Genomic DNA, 19610 nt, shown 5'->3' with positions numbered 1-19610 from the left:
TCTTTGAAGATGTCATTGTGATTTTTTTCTGGGAAGTCAGCCTGATAAGATCAACCCCGAAAAGTCGCAGAAGATAAAATAGCTTCAGCTACCAGACAAGTAAGGAAATGCTAAGTCAATACATAGTTCCTGTTTAAAGTCATAGTTTTTAATTTTTTTTTTTTTTTTAAGACAGAATTTCACTCTGTTGCCCAGGCTGGAGGGCAGTGGTGTAATCACAGCCCGCTGCAACCTCAAACTCCTAGGCTCAAGTGATCCTCCTACCTCAGCCTCCCAAGTAGCTGGGACTATAGGCATGCACAATCACACCTGGCTATTTTTTAAATTTTTTTGTACAGATGGGGTCTTGCTTTGTTGCACAGGCTGATTTTGAACTCCCAGCCTCAAGAGCCTCAAGTGATCCTCCCACCTCAGTCTCCCAAAGTGCTGGGATTACAGGCGTGAGCCACTGCACCCCAGCCAATAGTTTTGAATTCTTAAAGGAATTATATTGATCATTTTATTGAAGCTTAGAGCAAATCAGCCAGTTTAGACTCCCAGATATGTGTCCTCAGCCTATTTGCATCTCTGCTCAGATGTCTAACAGACATCACCAACCTAACTGGCCCAAACGAAACTCCTGGATTTCTCTCCCAAGTCTGTTCTTCTGCGGTCTTCCACATGATCTCCTCTTGACAGCAGGAACTTTGTTCTGTTCCCTTCTGTCTCCTGCACTTGTAATGATCCTGGCCCATGGTAGGTATTCAGTGAATATTTGTTGGATGAAGAAGTGATTTACTATTGCTATAAAAGTTATTTAAAATTAAGCAAAATTCTTACTTCACCTCAACAAAAGGTCACTCATCAACTAGTTGGTTTTTCTTAAAATTTTACTTTTGGGTTTTTTTGCTGATATGCAAATGACAGTTCATTGTCAAATAAATGGAGCAATAGAAAATCAGTTTCTGTAATCTATTGCCAAAAAATATATACACACACTCTAAAACACAGTGGATTAAAACAACAACAATCATTTATCTGCAGTATCAGCTGGGGTGCTAGGTTGTCTGGAAGAACCACAGTGGTCTCACATGGCTGGCAGTTCATGCTGGCTGTCAGCATGAGGCCGTTGGACAGGATGGCTGCAACAACCTGACCTCTCTCGACATGGTCCTGGAGCCTCTCCATGGGGCTAGCTTGGGCTTCCTCTCAGCATGGTAGCAGGGTTCCAGTAAGGAGCATTCCAAGGAGGCAACCTCAGTGTATAAATACTTTGAAGCCTAGTTTGCATGATGCTTTCTAATATATCACTGGCAAGAGCTAGTCAAATAAAATAAGTTATTACACCTGTGAATGGGGCCAGTACTGCTTTGGCCACATAACTGGGCAGGGAACGGTTCCAAGAGAAAGGAGGGAAGAGAAGAAGGGAAATGTTTCCTCAAAGTGAAGAAGCAAGCTGCATTCTGGACATATTCAGATATCCCTTTATTATTTCTATTTCCATTGATATTTATGATAAGGAAATGAGCTACTGAACTCATTTTCTCGTCTAATAGAACTGAAGCTCTACAGTTCGGTTACTTCATTTTATACCAGTGATTTTTATTTGAATCACTAGGCACTTTGAGAAGTCTAAGAAAGGTGATGAACCTTCTTCCTCCCAAAGTTAATCTATTCACGTACTCAAAAAATTTACGTATTATTTCAGGAGCCCACAAAACCTCCTTCTCCCCCACAAGTCCATCCATAGACCCCTCTATGAAATAAAACCCTGGTTTATTTCTTGGCGTCTGTCACCCTTATTACACTTGGTGAGTTATTAATAATTAGGGATGTCTCTTTCATGTTTTTGTACATCTCCTAAGCTTGAAATCTGTGCTTCAAAATATAATAAATACAATAACAGTTAATTATAGACACTTTGAAAACCACACGGACAGGGCTTACTGAGTGTACAACAGATGTCATTAAAATAAGATGTTGGCATTGCTCCTCTAAAAACAGCTCCGTTGTTATGTTCAGCTCCCCGGAAGGACCAATTCTTGGGAGTTCAGTGGGTTGACTCCTCCCTCTAGGAATGATTAGCAGCATGAAGCCAAAGGTAGCAAGAGTGGATATACCCAGTGCAGACTGAGGTTGCCGTCAATCAAGAGGTTTTGCATTGACTAAAAATGTTAATTTTCAAAGGATCTTTAGACATTTTCTGACACTTTCACTGTGCAAATGAGGTAACGGAAGCCCTACTTGGCAAAACTATTCGCTTGAGTGCCTGCAGTGGTAAAGGCTGGGCCACGCCAGCCCTCCTGTGTCCAAGTCTGCTGAATCCTGCCCCGGCCAATGTTAACTTCCCAGTGAAGTGTCAGAGACTGTGGCATATTAAAAGCACCCAAGATCACATATGGAACACCAGGTAGATGTGAAAACTACAGAACAACTTAATAGGGAACATGAGTGTAACCAGTGTGCTGATGACATTGGAATTTAATCAGAATGGACTTTTTTGTCACCTGCTGTTCCTTTAACATCTACTCAGTGAGGACGTGGTCTCCCTGTCAAGGGATGGAACCTAGACGAAAACTCCAGCCTTTTCTGCTCATTCCTGGGAAATAGTCCTGTGTTCATAAATCATAAGCACAGTCTTGATTAGGAAGTGTGAAGGGTCCGGCCCGAGGGATGAGTCCACACTTCAATCTTTATTCAAGGGTAGGATGCCCAGCAGGGTAGAGACCCTGCCTGTCCTCTCACAAAACCACTGACTGGGGCCTTTCTGTGCGGATGAAAGATGGCTGGCTTCTTTCTTTCCTTGCTCATCTTGCAATCCATGCTCATCTCCTTGCAAGTTGGGGAAGAGGTAGAAGGGTGGGCAGGGGAATTCTCACCTGGCTGGGGCCAGCTCCTGTCCTAAGTTGGCTCCACAGCCTCCAGGCTGACCTGCCTATCTGGTGGGCACCTTTGGGGGCTCTTTTGAGGTCCCTGCTAGGGATAGGCACAGTGGCTCATGCCTGTAATCCCAGCACTTTGGGAGGCCAAGGCAGGAGGATTGCTTGAGACCAGGAGTTCGACCAGCCTGGGCAACATAGTGAAACCCTGTCTCTACAAAAAAATTTAAAATGTAATTATTATTTTTTTAAAGGTTCCTGTTGGGTCTCTCCAACTGCAGCTTAGTTTTTCCAGCCCTGGGGCTTGGGCAGGCCTCTCACCAGTGGGACTCCCTGTCACCCAGGCAGTCCTCCTGGGAAGGACTCTCCCACATGGCTGCCCATTATAGATGAGAATCGAGTTCCATTCTACCTGTATCCTCCACTGGCCCTGACGCCCCTGCCACAGGTCCCTTGAACTTTCGTGCTTTCTGCAGGAAATGCATGTCAACTGACTCTCTGAGTTTTACCACTGGGTCCTACTCTCTAGGTTTGAGGCGAAGGAGGTAGTTCCCCTGACACCCACCAAAGGAATGGGACCCTTGGGTGGCAGTAGCTCTCTCCAAAGAAATCCCGTAAATTCCTTTCCTCCTTCTCCACTCTGTTATATTCTTCAAATGGATGAGGGAGTTCAAAAGTCAGGAAACAAGTTCTTCATTAACTACTTTGGAAACTCTTCCAGCAAGTCTCACACTAACTTTGGTGCCTGGTATCTACTGATTTTGGCCAAAGTTTCAGACTGCAGGTCTGCAGGAGTTTCCAGAGGGCATCTTCAATAAGCCACCGCCTTCTCTGTCTTCATTATTTGACTGACCTGGCCCCAGTCACCCAACATGGGGTTCTCCCACTTCTCTCTGGCCTCTAGGAGCTTCTGAAGTGTTTAGAAGAATTCCTCATTTCTGGAAAATGGGTAGTGATGCTTCTGACACTCAGCTCTGCAGGCAATCAGAGCTGCACAGTTGCCTCAGGACACAGCGGGTGAGAGAGGGACGTGGGCCCCCCCCCATCAGCCTGCTTTAAGCAACCTAAGGAACTTACATTTAATGATTGTGAGGCTTAAAGTAAAATAAGAGACCTGAATATTCTTTAATAATCATGTGGAAGACTGCTCATTAGTTGAGCCCAATATCCCCCTTTTTGCCCCTGTGGTGTTGGTTACTCTGAATAAGGGCTCTCTATGGTGCTGCAGTGTGCTGACATTCCGAATCCCACTCCTCTACTTCGGCGAACACACTGAGGGTTTTCACTCACGTGCTCCAAAATGGACAGAATCAACCCAAGCAGTGTCTTCATATTTTCCCTTTATCTTCTGACTGGGAGATTGGGAGTGGATGCTAAGGAGAAGAGTGTGAAACATGCAGAGTGAAAATGCTGAATTGGGGTCTGCTCTGAAGCCTGAGTGTACCGCCCATGGTGACAGAATCACCCTCTCTGGGTGGAGCGAAACAGTAGAGAGAATCAATGCAGGATATTCCTCAAATCTTCCAAGTGAAAACAGAGCCCAGATATTCTAACAAGATTGTACCCACCTCAGCTGACCTCTCACCTGGCCCTATCCCCAGCCCTGCCATGCTCTCTGGCTACTCAACTACCCAAAAAGAAATCACAAAATACCTAGCTCTCTCATAGCTCATCAGGGAAGTTCACCTGTCAGATACTATGGGCAGGAAATCAAGAAGTCACTCAAACCACGTCAGGGCAAAGAAGATTCCAAGGGGCCCATGGAAACAGACTACGGTCCCTCTCCTTTTCTTCCCCAAAAAGGAAAAAGAGAAGCAAAAATACAAAGAACCAAACCTAGAAGAAAATACAGCCCAAGGAACAAAAAGAAACTTCCCATGAGTGCACTACACTCTACAATACCTTAAGAATATAATGTTAGCTTGTAAACAGGAGCTCAAGGACAAATTGACAAACAGTATGAGATGGAAGGAGATCTGTGGACCTGAGGAAAGGAATTGAAGAGCAAAGCTAGATCATTACAAAAGTAATCAATAATTAAAAAGCAACAAAGCTTAAATAGAAAGAAAGGCACAAGTAGAAGCAAGAAGGACAGCGATGAGGATATCCCACAGGCTAGAGATGATGGCAGCGTGGGTTACAATGGCCACAATGGGATATGGATAGGATCCTGAAACTGGGGGGAAAAGGTAGCATTAGTGAAAAAACCAGTAAAATTTGAATAATGTCTTTAGGAATAGTTATTTGCTAATGTTAAATTCCTGGTTTCAATAACTGTACCGTGGGTATGTTAGATGCTAATATTAGGGGAACCTGAGAAGGATACAGAAACTGTCTGTACTACTATTGCAAGTTTTCTGTACATAGGACGTTAATTCAAACTAAAAAGCTTTTAAAAAGAAGAGCCATCAGGATGTGATGATGTATCAAATGTAGGGTATAAGAGAGATAGTCAAGATTGCCTCAAAGGTTCTTTCCCGTACAAATGAAACCAGAATCTCTGAGGGTAGGACCCAGGCCCTGTATTTTAAATTTTTAAATAGTTGAGGTGGAGAACAACTAGTCTCTGTACTTCTCTCTGATGAGGAGCCACTGCATTAGCTCATTTAAATTTAGCATACTCCTCTGCAATGGGTATATTTTTTTATTTCAGCTTATTATGGGGGTACAAAAGTTCAGGTTATATATATTGCCCATGCCCCCCATACCCCCAAATCTGAGCTTCAAGTGTGTCCATTCCCCAGACAGTGCACATCGCACTCATCACATAGGTATACACCCATCCCCTACCCCCACCCCATCCCCCCGAGTCAGAACTTCAAGCGTGTCCATTCCCCAGACAGTGCGCATCACACTCATCATGTAGGTATACACCCATCCCCTCCCCCCACTCCCCACCTCTGTCCGATACCCAATTGGTGTTATTCCCAAATGTGCACTTAGGTGATGATCAGGGAAACCAATTTGCTGGTGAGTACATGTGATGCTTATTTTTCCATTCTTGGGATACTTCACTTAATAGAATGGGTCCCAACTCTCTCCAGGAGAACAAAAGAGATGCCATATCACCATTATTTCTTATAGCTGAGTAATACTCCATGGTATACATATACCACATTTTACTAATCCACTCATGAATTGATGGGCATTTGGATTGTTTCCACGTCTTTGCAATTGTGAATTATGCTGCTGTAAACATTCGGGTGCAGGTGTCTTTTTTATAGAATGACTTTTGTTCTTCTGGGTAGATGCCCAATAATGGGATTGCTGGATCGAATGGTAGGTCTACTTGATCTCTTTAAGGTATCTCCATAATGCTTTCCACAGGGGTTGCACTAGTTTGCAGTCCCACCGGCAGTGTTTGAGTGTTCCTGTGTCTCCACATCCACGCCAACATGTATGGTTTTGGGACTTTTTGATAAAGGCCATTCTCACTGGAGTTAAGTGATATCTCATCATGGTTTTGATTTGCATTTCCCTGATGATTAGAGATGTTGAACATTTTTTCATATGTTTGTTAGCCATTCTTATATCTTCTTTTGAAAAATTTCTATTCATGTCCTTTGCCCACTTTTTGATAGGGTTGTTTGATTTTTCTTGCTGATTTTCCTGAGTTCTAAATAGATTCTTGTTATCAGTCCTTTATCTGATGTACAGTATGCGAAAATTTTTTCCCATTCTGTAGGTTGTCTGTTTACTTTTGTGACTGTTTCTTTGGCTGTGCAGAAGCTTTTTAATTTAAATCAGGACCCATTTATTTATTTTTGTTGTTGCTGTGATTGCCTTGGGGGTCTTCTTCATAAATTGTTTGCCTAGGCCAATGTCTATAAGAGTCTTTCCTACATTTTCTTCTAGAATTCTAATAGTTTCACACCTAAGGTTTAAGTCTATTATCCACCGTGATTTGATTTTTGTGAGAGGTGAAAGCTGTGGGTCCTGTTTCAGTCTTCTACATGTGGCTATCCAGTTTTCCCAGCACCATTTATTATGTTTTTGTCTGCTTTGTCAAAGATTAGATGGCTATATGAGGATGGTTTTATATTTGGATTTTCTGTTCTGTTCCACTGGTCTGTGTCCCTGCCCTTGCGCCAATGCCAAGCAGTTTTAAGAACCACAGCCTTGTAGTATAGTTTGAAGTCTGGCAAATTAATACCTCCCATTTTGTTTTTATTACTTAAAATGCAATAGGTATTTTTTATATTTCCATTTTACAGATGACAAAATTGAGAATCTCCCATCCAAGTACTAACCAGGTCCGACCTTGCTTAGCTTCTGAGATCAGACAAGATTGGGTGTGTTCAGGGTGGTACGGCTGTAGATAAAAATTGAGGATTTCAGCAGTTAAATGACTGGGTATTCCACAGTCAAACAGCCAGTAAATGTCACTATGAGTTACATCTTCTGACATCAAATTCATTCTCTGACTGCTGAATGAAAGTGCAAGTGGACCATAAGGAGCACTGGAGAAAAGACATTCTTCGCAACTCACACTGCCCACGTGGTTCTGTGCACCCCTGGGAATTTAGGATTACAGACTGGAGTCAATCAGGGCCTTGCCTATGTGTCCCCTGTTGGACCACCTCTGCGCAGTGTGTTCTGCCACTGTGCCCCTTACAGGCTGCAATGGGTCCTGGGCACAGCAGAAGGGACCCAGCTCATTCACAGCAAGTCAGGGAAACCTCAGCCCAGAGCAGGGAGTGAGCGCCTCTTATCTGACCCCCAGGTTGCCTTTTACTCCTCCTGGAGTTTGCCACTTGGGGGCACTTGCCCTTGGTCCTTCCCTGTTTCCCCAGAGCCTACCCTTCCTCCTGATTCCTCCTCCCCCCCAGGCTTTGTGCCTCATCCTCCCAGCCTGTAAAGGAGTCCCTTCCTCAGGCTAGACTGCACTCAGCTCATTTTGTAATTCTGACTTATTAAGCTAACAAGACTCCCTCTCCACATCTGGAATGAAAGGAAGGTGCCAAGGGGGGCACCACTGAGGGAGAAGGCTCTGAGCAGCCTACCCTATGGATTCCGGATTCTGCAAACACAAATAGAACGCCTGTTGGAGTGGAGGGACCCTTGCCCACAAGAAGCTCAAAAACTGGTAGAAGAGCAAATTAGTAAAGTGGTGATCAAAGGCAAGAGGGATACAAGTCTTGCTAAAAGTGGACATGGCTGTCCTGGGATGACAGAGGAAAGGGAGCAGACACACATGGTGGGGGAGTTTCTGCGCCGAGTGAGGGGTGACCGGGCACTGGCACAGCCTTGGGAGAAAAGAGCCCAAGCCCAGGATCTGCCTCACTTTTAGGACTTTGAGAAGGCCTGTATGGCCTGTGGGCTGGGTGAGAAGCCTGGTGGTAGGAGATGGGGCTGCAAAGGGGGCAGGGCTGGTCTGGAAGGAAGGAGCCCTCAGAGGTCTTTGAGGTGAGATGGCAAGGCAGATGTAGACGTAGGGTTTAGAAGGTGCACCTGGCTGCTGCCTGGGGCAAGCTGAAGGTTTAGCAATCCCCCTGCTGTGGTCTCTGGAAGGATCCTGAGGGCCCAACACAGGGGCTGGGTGTGTGTGGCTGGGATCTGAGAGAGAGGACATGGAACTGGGCAACCGACTAAATATTTGGAGGAGATGGAAGGAAATATGCAGAGGAGATGGAAGGGCCATGGGCTTCACTAAGATGGCGACTTCACTTGGAGAGGAAGCGTGCTTCAGGGACTAGAGCAGTGTTTCAGTGTGAGACCTGTTTGCCAGGTGATTGTGAACTGTTGTGGGCCACGGAAGCGGACTATCCAGTGGCAGCTGGATGTCTGAGGCTTTAGGAGCAGAAGAGGGTGAGTGAGAACCAGAGTGAGAACGGGGCTAGAAACACAGAGGAAGACACAGTCAGCACTTGGCTGGTGACTTCAGACAGGGGAGCAGGTTGGAATCACCCTGGAGACTAGGCAAGGAGGGCAGAGAGCCAACTCCAGAGCCCTGTGACAAAAATAATTTAGGGAAGGGGAAGTGAAGCCCACAAGGGAGTATTGAGAAGGAGCAGGCAGAGAGTGGAGAGGACAGCTCTGGGAGCCAAATAGGCCTTGCATGCCCCAGAGCCTCAAAGATAAGGAATGAAGATAAATGACTTGATTTGGTCACTGGGAGGTCAAGGGGTCATTGGCTCCTTGTTGAGAACAGTTTCATTGCACTGTGGGGAGGCAGAGGAGGAGGCCGCTGAGGTGGGGAGTGTGCTCATCTCAGTTCTGGAGAGTAGTCAGACTTGAGGACTGTGGACAGGAACAGCCTTCGAGGACCAGAGTGGTCAACGGTATGGAGTGGGATACAATGGTGACCAGCTGGCAGGGTTTTAAGAGAGAGGAGCAGATGGCTTGAAAGACCTCAGTGACACCAAATGTGCACAGCAGAAGGAGGATGCCCCAGGTCACGGCTCAGCAGCCAGCCAGCGCCAGTGCAGGGTCTGGGTCAAACCGTGGCGCCTGGGAGCTATATGAATTACAGCAAGTTGTTTAACTTCTTAAGCTTCATTTTCCTCTTTTGTAAAATGAAAAAGATGCGACTATGGCCTGGGATTGATGTGAGAATTAAAATGAGGGCAGACGTAGAAAGAACCCAGCACAAAATTAGTAATTGTGGCTGCTGAGGCCAAAATCTTGTAGTCACCCTTGACTTCTTTCTCTCTCCCACAAACCACAATCTGGAGGCACATCCTGCCTGCTGGACCCCTCAAATATCACATATCCCGAATCTGACCACTTCTCACCACCCCCACCCTGGTCCCTGCCACTCTACCTCTCAGCCTGCTCACTGCTGTGGCTTCCTAAGGGTCCCCTGACTTCTCCCTTTGCCTCCCACAAGTCTCCAAGCTACTCATGCTCAGAGTGGAAGGCAAGTCCTGGCAAGGGCGGCAGGGCCCTGCAGCCTCCCGCCCACCTCTGTCTTCCCTCTGAGCTTACTACCCCCACACTCCGCACCCACCCTTCCAGGCCACCCCCAGACTCCCTGCTACCTCCAGCCCCCGGCCAACCTCCTGCACGCCCAACCTCCTCTCCTATGTGTTTTATTTAAGTTTTAAAATTGTCTTCCAAGTGTAAACTTCATAAAGGGCAGAGAATTTTTGTCCCCCTCTTGTCACTGCTGTGTTCTCAGCCCCTATGACAATGCCTAGCACTAGTAGGTGCTGCATAAACATACGCAACTTGAATATCCCTTATCGGAAATGCTTGGGGACCAGAAGTGTTTCTGACTTATTTTTTCCGATTTTGGAATATTTGCATATGGTTGGACATCCCTAGTCTGAAAATCCAAAATCAGAAATGCTCCAATGAGCATTTTTTCTTTTTCTTTTTAAAAATGTTTTTATGTATTTTTTAATTCACTAAAATCCAACTACAAACAAGGTGAGCATTTCTTTTGAGCATCATGTCTGCGCTCAAAAAGTTTTGGGTTTTGTAGCATTTTGGATTAGGGTTGCTCAACGTCTATCGTTTGAATGTATGCTGGAAAGATGAGAACCTAAGTTTTATGTCTCCCAGTTCCCTCAATTGCGGATTTGGGGTATTAACCCTGACTGGCTGGCTTCTCGGGTTGTTCCGCGAAGATGCTAGACGGAGAGCCGTGCACAGCCAAGCCCCGCAGAGCCCACGCCCCTGGAGAGATCAGCTAGGGAAGCTGCAACGCGCCGGGGCCTCCCCAGGGCTGCGGAGACGTCCCCGCGCCGCCCCTCCCCCCGCGCCGCGCCCCGCCCCCCGGGCGCCGGGAGGACGGGGGGAGGGGGCGGTGCCTGGAGGCCGGGAAGACCGCGGCGCCGCGGACACCGACACAAAGAGCGGCGGGCGGGACGGGACCGGCCCACCGCACGGACGGAGCCGGACGCCGCCTGCCCAGGTGAGCGCGCGCGGGCCGGGCGGCCGGGGAGGGCGGCGCGCTTCTCGCGGGGCTGTGCCCCAGGGGTCGGCTGTGGGCGCCGAGGTCCGGGGCCCCGCGACTCTGCGTAGGCGGGGCGGGGCCGCCCGCTCCCGGGGCCCACCCGCGCCACCCGGGCCTCCCCAGAGCCGCCCCCAGGAGCGCGGGCGAGGGGGCTTCTCGGAGTTGGGGCGAAGGCTCGGGAAGGCTACTGTAGCGTCCTGCTTTTCGTCACCCTCGGGGCCGGGTGGGGGTGGTCGCCACTCTAATACAGCGGACTCGTGGGAGCCCCGCTGCCTGACCACGCCTTTAAAAACCAGGTCTTAACCGACGGCGACGGTTTCCGCAGCGCCGGGCGCTTTGGCATAGCCCCTTTCCTGAGCGGTCCTTTAACTCCGGGCGTGCGGTCCAGTGTCGGGTCGAGGGCTGCGGCTCCTATTGTCATGGGGGGGTTAAACGGGTGGGCACGACCGGACCGCCCTGGGCATCCGCCGCGCTGACTGTCCTCCGAGACCTCCGCTGCTGCCCGCGAGGGGCCTTGGTTCTGGGTCCCCCCTCTGCCAGGTACTGCCTTCACGCTGCCGCTGTGGTCTGCAGGACCGCGGGCACCTTTCCCCTGAGCTGCTGCTGGCGTCGAGTTTTCCGCAGGATTCGCTCCTGCAAATGTGGTCGCTTCCTGCTGCCGAGCACTCACCGGCTTCCTTTTGTTGTATTTCGTTGTTACCTGGTTTGCACTTGAGAAGATCCTTTGAAATGAGAACACCAGTCTGCTGGGCGGAGCAGTCTGTTGCGAGTCTTATCTGCTGAAGTAGCTTTGCAGAATCACTCCTTTCCTCCGGTTAGTGCGCCGCAGTCTAGATCCCACGTGGGAGGCTGTCTTACCTTCCGGGTGTTTCAGGCGCACAAGTCGTTCCCTAGTATTAATGCCCTATTGCTAGAAGCTCCGTGTAGGGCTGTGTGTTTGTGCACGGCGGGCTCGAAGAAGGGTCGCTTGGTTTCTTTCTGCCCCTCAAAACTGACGCCAAGCTTTGGAACCAGGGAGGAGATCCAGGGAAGACCAGTAAACTGGAGGGGTCAAGCTGTGCTCGAGGTCAGTATCAGGAAGGGATTAGAGTGATGGTGAGTGTTGTCTTAGAGGCCTTTGCTGTAATTTACAGGTTTTTCACTTTGGATTTATAATACTTTTAAAAGTAGAAAAATTTTTAAAAGTTGATAGTTAATACAGATCTGTTAAACAGAACACTAAATCAGCAGCCTAGCAGTTTTATGAACTGTGTGCAAGAATGTGTGATATTAAAAGGAAAATTCTCAGGCTGTTACGGAAGCAGTCTACTTACCCCTCCTGTCCCTTTTCTGTTTGATGTACACATTGTCTATTAATGGTTTAAACTATTACAGACTAATCTGGTCTCTATTGGCAAATAAAAGTGGGATGTGTGTGTTTATATAAAGTTCAGGTTCGATAAAAAATTAGAGGATGGTAGCTTTTTTTGTAGAATGAGAAAGTGGCAAGCCTTGTCCGAGGAACTTGAACTTCACATAACATTTAACACCATCAAATTAGAGAACACTTTAAAGAGGAAAAATTAGGATTAAAAAATTAATTAAGGAGTTTATATAAACTTTGATGGAAAACTGTTTTCCCTAACTCCTATTTACCCCCATACACTGTGATTTGCAGAGCTGCTCAGAGGTGGATGGATTGACATGGTCATTTGCTAACAGCATGTTGACATGCATTGGTGTGTCCTTTGTTCTGCATCCTTAAGTACATTTGGTGGTGGAAAATAGAATAACAAGAGTGACAGAGTTCTGACTGTTGTAAGTGTCCAGACCTTCTCCTTTTGTGGTGAATAGCTTTAGATGCTGGTTGGTGGATGGTTCTTTTTAAAATTTTTTTAAGATGGCACATGTGGCATTTGAAACTTAGGGCATGTGAGGATTCCCTCTGAGCACATTCTTTCTACCTTGGATCTTGCAATGAGCAAGTGGCTGCTAGGTATGTCTCTTCTTCCCTGACTCAAGAAAGATTTGGAAGCAGGAGGCAAAAACAGAAGCAGTAGCCTGGCCTCACACCTGAATTGAAATTTTCAGAGGGGGAGTCAGGAAAGTGGAGAGACTCCCTGGTTGAAGGGATAGTGTCATCCAGCCTGGAAGGGCATTTCCAGCAGTGTGGCCACTTTGCTGTTCAATTTCTTGGTTATTCCATACAGAGTTGAGCAGCAGTGGACATAATTGAACTCCAGGTTTGACTTTAGCTTAGTCCTTGGCTTCAAGTACAAATTAGAAATTCAGGCTCAAGGGCAGAGATTTGGTTAATCACACACAGGAAGCCAAAACTTTGGGTCAGATGCTGCCTGGAGCTCTTTGGGAGAAGGCTGTCCTTCCCCATCCTTGAGCCTCCTGTATTCTGACTGTTGTTGTTTGTGAATCCACAGGGGTCTACAGGGGCCTTTTATGGCACAGAGGAATTTTTAGGAGCATGGCTTGTATTTTGATCCTCTCATGCATCTGGTGTTGTCTGTTTGTACTTTCTCTCAACCTGGGTTGTCCTTCCTCAGACTTCAAAAGGGTAGTGGTGACCCCCAGGTGAAGCGTCTTCTTTCCTTAAGACTGGTGTATAGTCTCCCTTGAGTTAAAATCATTGGTTAGTTTCTCAAAGAAACCAGTACTTCTGATGCCCTCAAGTTTGAGAAGCTCTGGTATATACCAGTTTTTGCTCATTGATTGTTATTTTGTATCCCATAATAGGAGACCGGCAGATTATTTGGTAAAGTGGCACATCCTCTCATAACCCAATTACCTTATTTTGGGATCTACTTTGTTGAGCGAGTAATGATTTTGGTTAGTTGGAGTTTCCCAGAGTGGTCATCATTTATTGTTACTGTTAAAGATCTGAGGGGAAATAATTCTTCACAATCTCTAGATTTGTAAGCCTCCAATAGAGAATTTTACATTTGTAACTGTACATCAGTTAGGATGTTTTAGCTTCCAGTAATGGAAAACCCAAGTATGGTTTAAACAAGCAGGGAGGTCCCAGAAGAAAAGTCCAGGGCTTCAGTATGGACGGCTCCAGGGCTGAACTAGCCTTTGGAGACCCAGGTGGCTTCTCTTCTGTACACAGCGTCTCACAAGAGGTTGGCTTCTGTGGCTTTCTTAAGAAGGAGGAGTAACACTGGTGCCTCCAGCCAGGCTGGGTGGAGTCACAGGCGGAGTCATGGGCCATTTGAATCAGTCCCCCAGATGTGGGGCAGGCACTTGCCTGCTGCTCCTCCCCAGAGGCAGGGTGGCGTGGGGCGGGGGAGGGCAGGCTTTAGGTGCCCAGTCAGTGGAGGGCTGTGTGGGCTTCGCCACACAGGTAGCAGGTCACCTCTACCAGGTCTCCACACATGGCTTCGTGTGCTGGTCGTGGCTGTCAGAAATGGAGCCCAGCTCTCTTGTTTTAAAATTTGAATGAGCATTCAGTACGTACCAGGCACTGTTCTCAATGCTTTTGGTAAATTCTTTTATGAAGTGCTCACAGCAGTTTGCTGGGCGAGGACGTCCTGCTGCCCCCATCTCACAGACGGGGAGCTGGAGGGTCAGAGAGGTTAATAACACGTCCAAGGACACATGGGAGGTCAGGGGTGCCCTGGTGCAGACAGGTTCTCTGCAGATTCCACGCCCCCCACTAGGCTGTGTGATCTCCCAGCACGGTGGGGTTTCCCCCAGGCACTTACTGCCTCAGAGAGACTAGATGATTTCTTTATCTTAGAAAGAAAGTCATGTGTTTTCAGTGTGGTATCAGCTGTGATTAATGGGATCCCATCTGCACATGCTAGGCAAGGAGCAATATGGGAATTATTAACTCAAACTCCAATTTTATTTTGTTTTATTTTACTTTTCCTGCTTAAGCTTTACTGCTCAGTCAAATTTCATTTTTAAGCAAGAGTATTGATGGGTTAATGAATTGTCCTTGGCTTCTCATGGGCTTTGTGTGTGCGTACCTGCCCACGGAAATACCATTTTAGAGATGAGTCTGCTGCTGGGATCAGGATGGTGACAAGCCCTGAGCCTCTGCCAGCCCCATCTCACTTGGGGTCACAGATGGCACCATACAATAGACAGGAGAACCAGCTTCAAACAGTATAATGAAACATTGACTAATGATAGTTTTAGTTTTAAGGGCATAGGAATGTAATAAATAATTATGAATTATTTAAAAGTCAACAGAGAATCTGCTTAGTCTAGACTCAATGAGGTGGTGTCACAGCCTCAGGAGAGCTCCTTGTATCCAGAATGCCCCTTCCTGCCCTGTACTCAGGTGGCCCGAGGAGGGACCTGCTGTACTGTCTGGCCATGTGGCCTTGGGACTTCCAGCTGTGTTCCTGGAGGAGGGCAAAACTAGGCAGATAAAAATGGGCAGCACACCAGTCCCCCAACGTGGGAGAGATGACAGGACCTTGAACAGGCTCCTGGGACGCGTGTGAAACTGAGGACCGAGGGAGGCTGCAGCTTGGCCAGTTAGCTCCCTGGGTTCAGGTGACCTTTTTCTGCTCTCCATGGACCTAAAAGAAGGGAAGTGACAGGTTGAGTTTTCCTCTCTCACTCTAGCCAGGGTCAGAAATATGGATGCCTGATTTCTGAACCCCACGGTCTATGTTACTGGCATAGTTACTGGTGATTTCATTTCTGGAAGTGCTCCTCAGGAAACTGCCTCCAGCGGGGTGTTTGCAGGGGTTGGGACTGAAGTGGACACGGTCCACAGCCTACATAATTCAAGACCAGCCAGGCCTATCGCTATGGCAAAGTCTAAAAACACAGTTGATGGTTGTATGCTGCCATGTGGCTTTGAAATGAAGCAGTTCTTGATATATGTTAAGTTCCTATTGAATTTTCATTATTTCCAACTGTAGAGGTAAATTGAGACTCTGGTATTTGTAGATTTTACCACTTAAAATTCACAATCAAGGGGACTGCCCTGCTCTGGACAGACAGCACCTTAACCAGCAGGGCCTCCTGATAAGATCCACTGAGAAGGACACAGCTCACCCCAGGGTGTTCCTGCCAGCCCTGCTGTCACCTGGATCTAATTGTGTAGAGACACCAGTCAGACTCTTGGACATTCTATTAATACAAAATACCTGGCCTGTATACTCTTAAAAATTCCAAGGTTAGAAACATGAAAAAAGACTGAGGAACTGTTCCCATTTAAAGGAGACCACAGGGACAGGACAACTGCGTATGGTGCTTGGCTCTGGATTGGCACCTGGACTGGGTTGAAGAGATAGCTGTCCTGGACACTGTTGGGACGGTAGATGACACCTGAATGTTAGGGGTGGCTTAGATGATAGTATTGTATCAAATTTCCCGCATTTGATGACTGTCTCCTTGAGTTTGGTAAATACATATTGAAGTATTCAGGAATACAGGGGTACAATCTGCCACTAAATCTCAAACGGGGGAGTGGGGGAGAGAGAAAAAATGGTAGAATGGGCAAAGTGAAAACAGTTGATGAAGCCAGCCGGGTAAGGGGGTATTCAAGAATTCTTTGTATTCTTACTATTTTCAATGCATTTTTTTGTTTGTTTTAGAGACAGGGTCTTGCTCTGTCACCCAGGCTGGAGTGCAGTGGCATCATCCTAGCTCACTACAGCCTCGAACTCTGGGCTCAAGCAATACCTTAGCCTCCCTGAATTGCTGGGATTGCAGGCATGAGTCACTGTACCCAGCTGACAGAAGTTTTTGTTTTTTGTCATTTGTCTTAGAATTATTGGCATCTTGGATTTGATGAAATATGATATTTTTCTCCGGCTCCATTATCCAAAGAAGTGGGGAAAAAAGAAGACCGTCCTTTTAGTAACTTAGTATATGAAGTTTTTTCTGCTCCTCATGCCCATGTCTGCACTCCAGGCCAGATACTGCCTGGCTCAATTCCTTGCGTCTGGTAGATATTTCAGATTCAGCATTTTCCAGACTGAATTTCTGTCTTCACCTCCACCACCCCAACCTGCTCTTCCTCTGTGCTTCCTGCCTCAGGGGCAGAAACTGATTTTTAGGCAGTGATGGTCCAAAATGTCCAATGGGAGGTCCTCAGGGACCTGTGCAGGATCAGGACTCTGCCCTTAAAGGGGGGCATGCACAAGGGAGATGGGGTGGGCACGCCTCGGTGCAGATACTAGTTTGAGCTCTGCTTATTTCTTGAAATGACTTTGGGATCCAATTATCTGTGCTTCATTTTCCTCATTTGTCAAGTGAGTGAGAATGGTTTTCCCAAGTCAGTTAAGATAATGAAGGAGGCAACTTAGGGTGCCGTAAAGTTCTGAAATTCTGTGACTTCAAATAGGAGGATCTTTGAAAAAGTCATTTATACTGGAGTCATTCAAATAATGGACATACATTAAGCAACCAGCTCTGAGCTCAGGTGTCAGAGGACAGGTGTGGTCGGCTTCTCCACTTCCCTGACTCCAGCACTTCCTCCCAATTTCTTGCCCATGCTGGTGGCAGCCTCTGAGTGATTTTTACTCTGAATGCTTGCAAGGAATTTATTCCTTACCACCGCGAACAGGTACGTTGTACAGAAAGTCCAGTGGCCTCATAGCTCTGGGGCTCCATCTGCTGCAGGGTCCTGAGTCAAGGCAGAGTTGGAAACTTTTGTCAGGTCTCCTGAGACCTTGAATCCTGCATGTGTTAGACTTAGAAATGGTTCCATCCTAAGTCTTTTTAAGTGTTATGTAGTTCTGTTTGACTCAGGGGAAACTTTGCATCAGCCCAGGATTGTAACATTTTGTTTTAGTTTATTTTGTTTGGCATGGACTTTAAGTAGTTGCAACAGCAAAATACAGTGGTTTCCCCATGGCCTGGTTTCTTGGGCTGCTACATTTTGTCTGCGTTTAGGATGACTAGTTCTTGGCAATTCAGAATTCACTTTGAGTTGTTGGTGTTGACACTGACCTTCACAGCAGGCCCAGTCTTTAGAAGTGGAAACCCAAAATATTTAGCCCTCTCTCAGATTCTGTGGACTTTTAAATATGTGTAGAGAGCAGCAGTGTTTGTTGTGCCTTTAGGCTCATTGTGTGGCTGGAATTTCAGATATGAAGGTTGGAATAATCAAGAGTAGAGGGGTAAATTGTTCTTAGGGTTTTCTAACATAGATTTTATAGGCTGTGTTAGTTTATTCTCTATTGTCTTTATATCCAATATGAAACAAGAAAGGTTATACCCTGGTCTGCTGAAGAGAAAGTGTCCCACTGTTTTATTACAGCTGAATAGAAGAATGGATGGAAACATGGAATGTTTGGTTGAAGTACTGCTTTTTAATTTGGGGGTGTATTCAAGTTAACGTTCTCTCCTTATAATCAGATTTACTGATGCAGATTTTTCCATGACATTAGGACTTTCTGGTTTGGTTTAGAGCTGGAGGAGATATTTTTCCATATATTCTGAATATCAAATTCCTACACTTAACTTCATGGAAAAGCTTTTTAAAAAATATTCAAAACTACTTTATATGTTTGTGTGCTATTAATAGGCATGAGGCGGTATGTAAGGGTTGGTGTTCCAGCTCTAGAATTAGACCTCACTAAGTTGGAGTTAGACCAAAGTTGTGACTTGGGCTAATTACTTAGCCTTTCTGTACCTCAATTTCCTCACCTATAAAATGGGGATAATAATAGTGCCTTCCTCACAAGGCTAAATTCCTAAGTGCTTAGAAATGTGCCCATTACATGATGAGTGCTTAGCAATATTAGTTTTATACTATTCAAAAAATAATTAGTTGGCCGGGTGTGGTGGCTCATGCCTGTAATCCTAGCACTCTGGGAGGCTGAGGCAGGAGGATTGCTTGAGGTCAGGAGTTCGAGATCAGCCTAAGCAAGAGCGAGACCCCATCTCTACTAAAAAAAAGAAATTAACCAGACAACTAAAAATAGAAAAACTTAGCCGGGCGCAGTGGCATGCGCCTGTAGTCCTAGCTACTTAGGAGGCTGAGGCAGGAGGATCACTTGAGCCCAGGAGTTTGAGGTTGTTGTGAGATAGGTTGATGCCTGGACACTCCAGCCAGGGCAACAGAGTGAGACTCTGTATCAAAAAAAAAAAAAAAAAAAAAGAAGATGATTAGCAAATGCAAGCACCCTAGTGAGGGGTCAAAGGTAGAGACATCTCTCCAATGGCTCTGCCTGTTTGGAGACTGGACCCCATGACCTGTGTGGCTGGAGGGGGTGCATATTAAGAAAATCTCCTGGGGCGCCTTTTATTTTTCTCCTTCAACTTTTAAGGTCACTTGACTGAAATAAAAATAAATTGCAACAGTTGTCCCACAAAAAGAAACTACTCAGAATAGCAAGATGTGCAAACACTTAAAAAAGTTATAAACTTGGGTAACTTAAAGGAATAGGGTATATAGACCAAGACCTTTTTTTTTTTTTTTTGAGACAGAGTCTCGCTCTGTTGCCCGGGCTAGAGTGAGTGCCGTGGCATCAGCCTGGCTCACAGCAACCTCAGACTCCTGGGCTTAAGCGATCCTACTGCCTCAGCCTCCCGAGTAGCTGGGACTACAGGCATGCGCCACCATGCCCGGCTAATTTTTTTTTTTTTGTATATATATTTTTAGTTGGCCAGATAATTTCTTTCTATTTTTAGTAGAGACGGGGTCTCACTCTTGCTCAGGCTGGTCTCGAACTCCTGACCTCGAGCAATCCACCCGCCTCGGCCTCCCAGAGCTAGGATTACAGGCGTGAGCCACCGCGCCCGGCCCTAGACCAAGACCTTGTCATGACCCTCCAGTGTGTCCTCATGTCCTCTGGTGTGTACACTGGTATTTTGCAGAGTTGAAAACTGTGTGTGCTGGAACTTCTGCTTTGTTCTACTAATTTGAGTATTTTTAATAGACAAGTGTT

At 46.5% G+C, this 19610-nt stretch overlaps 1 protein-coding gene across 4 annotated transcripts in view; it reads left to right on the top strand.

The window, feature by feature from the left end:
* Positions 1-10670: 10670 nt before the first annotated feature.
* Positions 10671-19610, top strand: part of NINL (ninein like) — a 122365-nt gene continuing 113425 nt past the window's right edge. For all 4 annotated transcript variants that reach the window (XM_045528847.1, XM_045528850.1, XM_045528849.1 and 1 more), the window contains exon 1: positions 10671-10716. The gene's annotated coding sequence lies outside the window, so the exon portion shown is untranslated. The remainder of the gene's footprint in view (positions 10717-19610) is intronic.

This window comes from Lemur catta, chromosome 17 (assembly GCF_020740605.2).
Source record: "Lemur catta isolate mLemCat1 chromosome 17, mLemCat1.pri, whole genome shotgun sequence".
NCBI classification, from domain to species: domain Eukaryota; kingdom Metazoa; phylum Chordata; class Mammalia; order Primates; family Lemuridae; genus Lemur; species Lemur catta.
The sequence above is the reverse complement of the archived record's forward strand: the minus strand, read 5'-3'. Positions and strand labels throughout refer to the sequence as shown.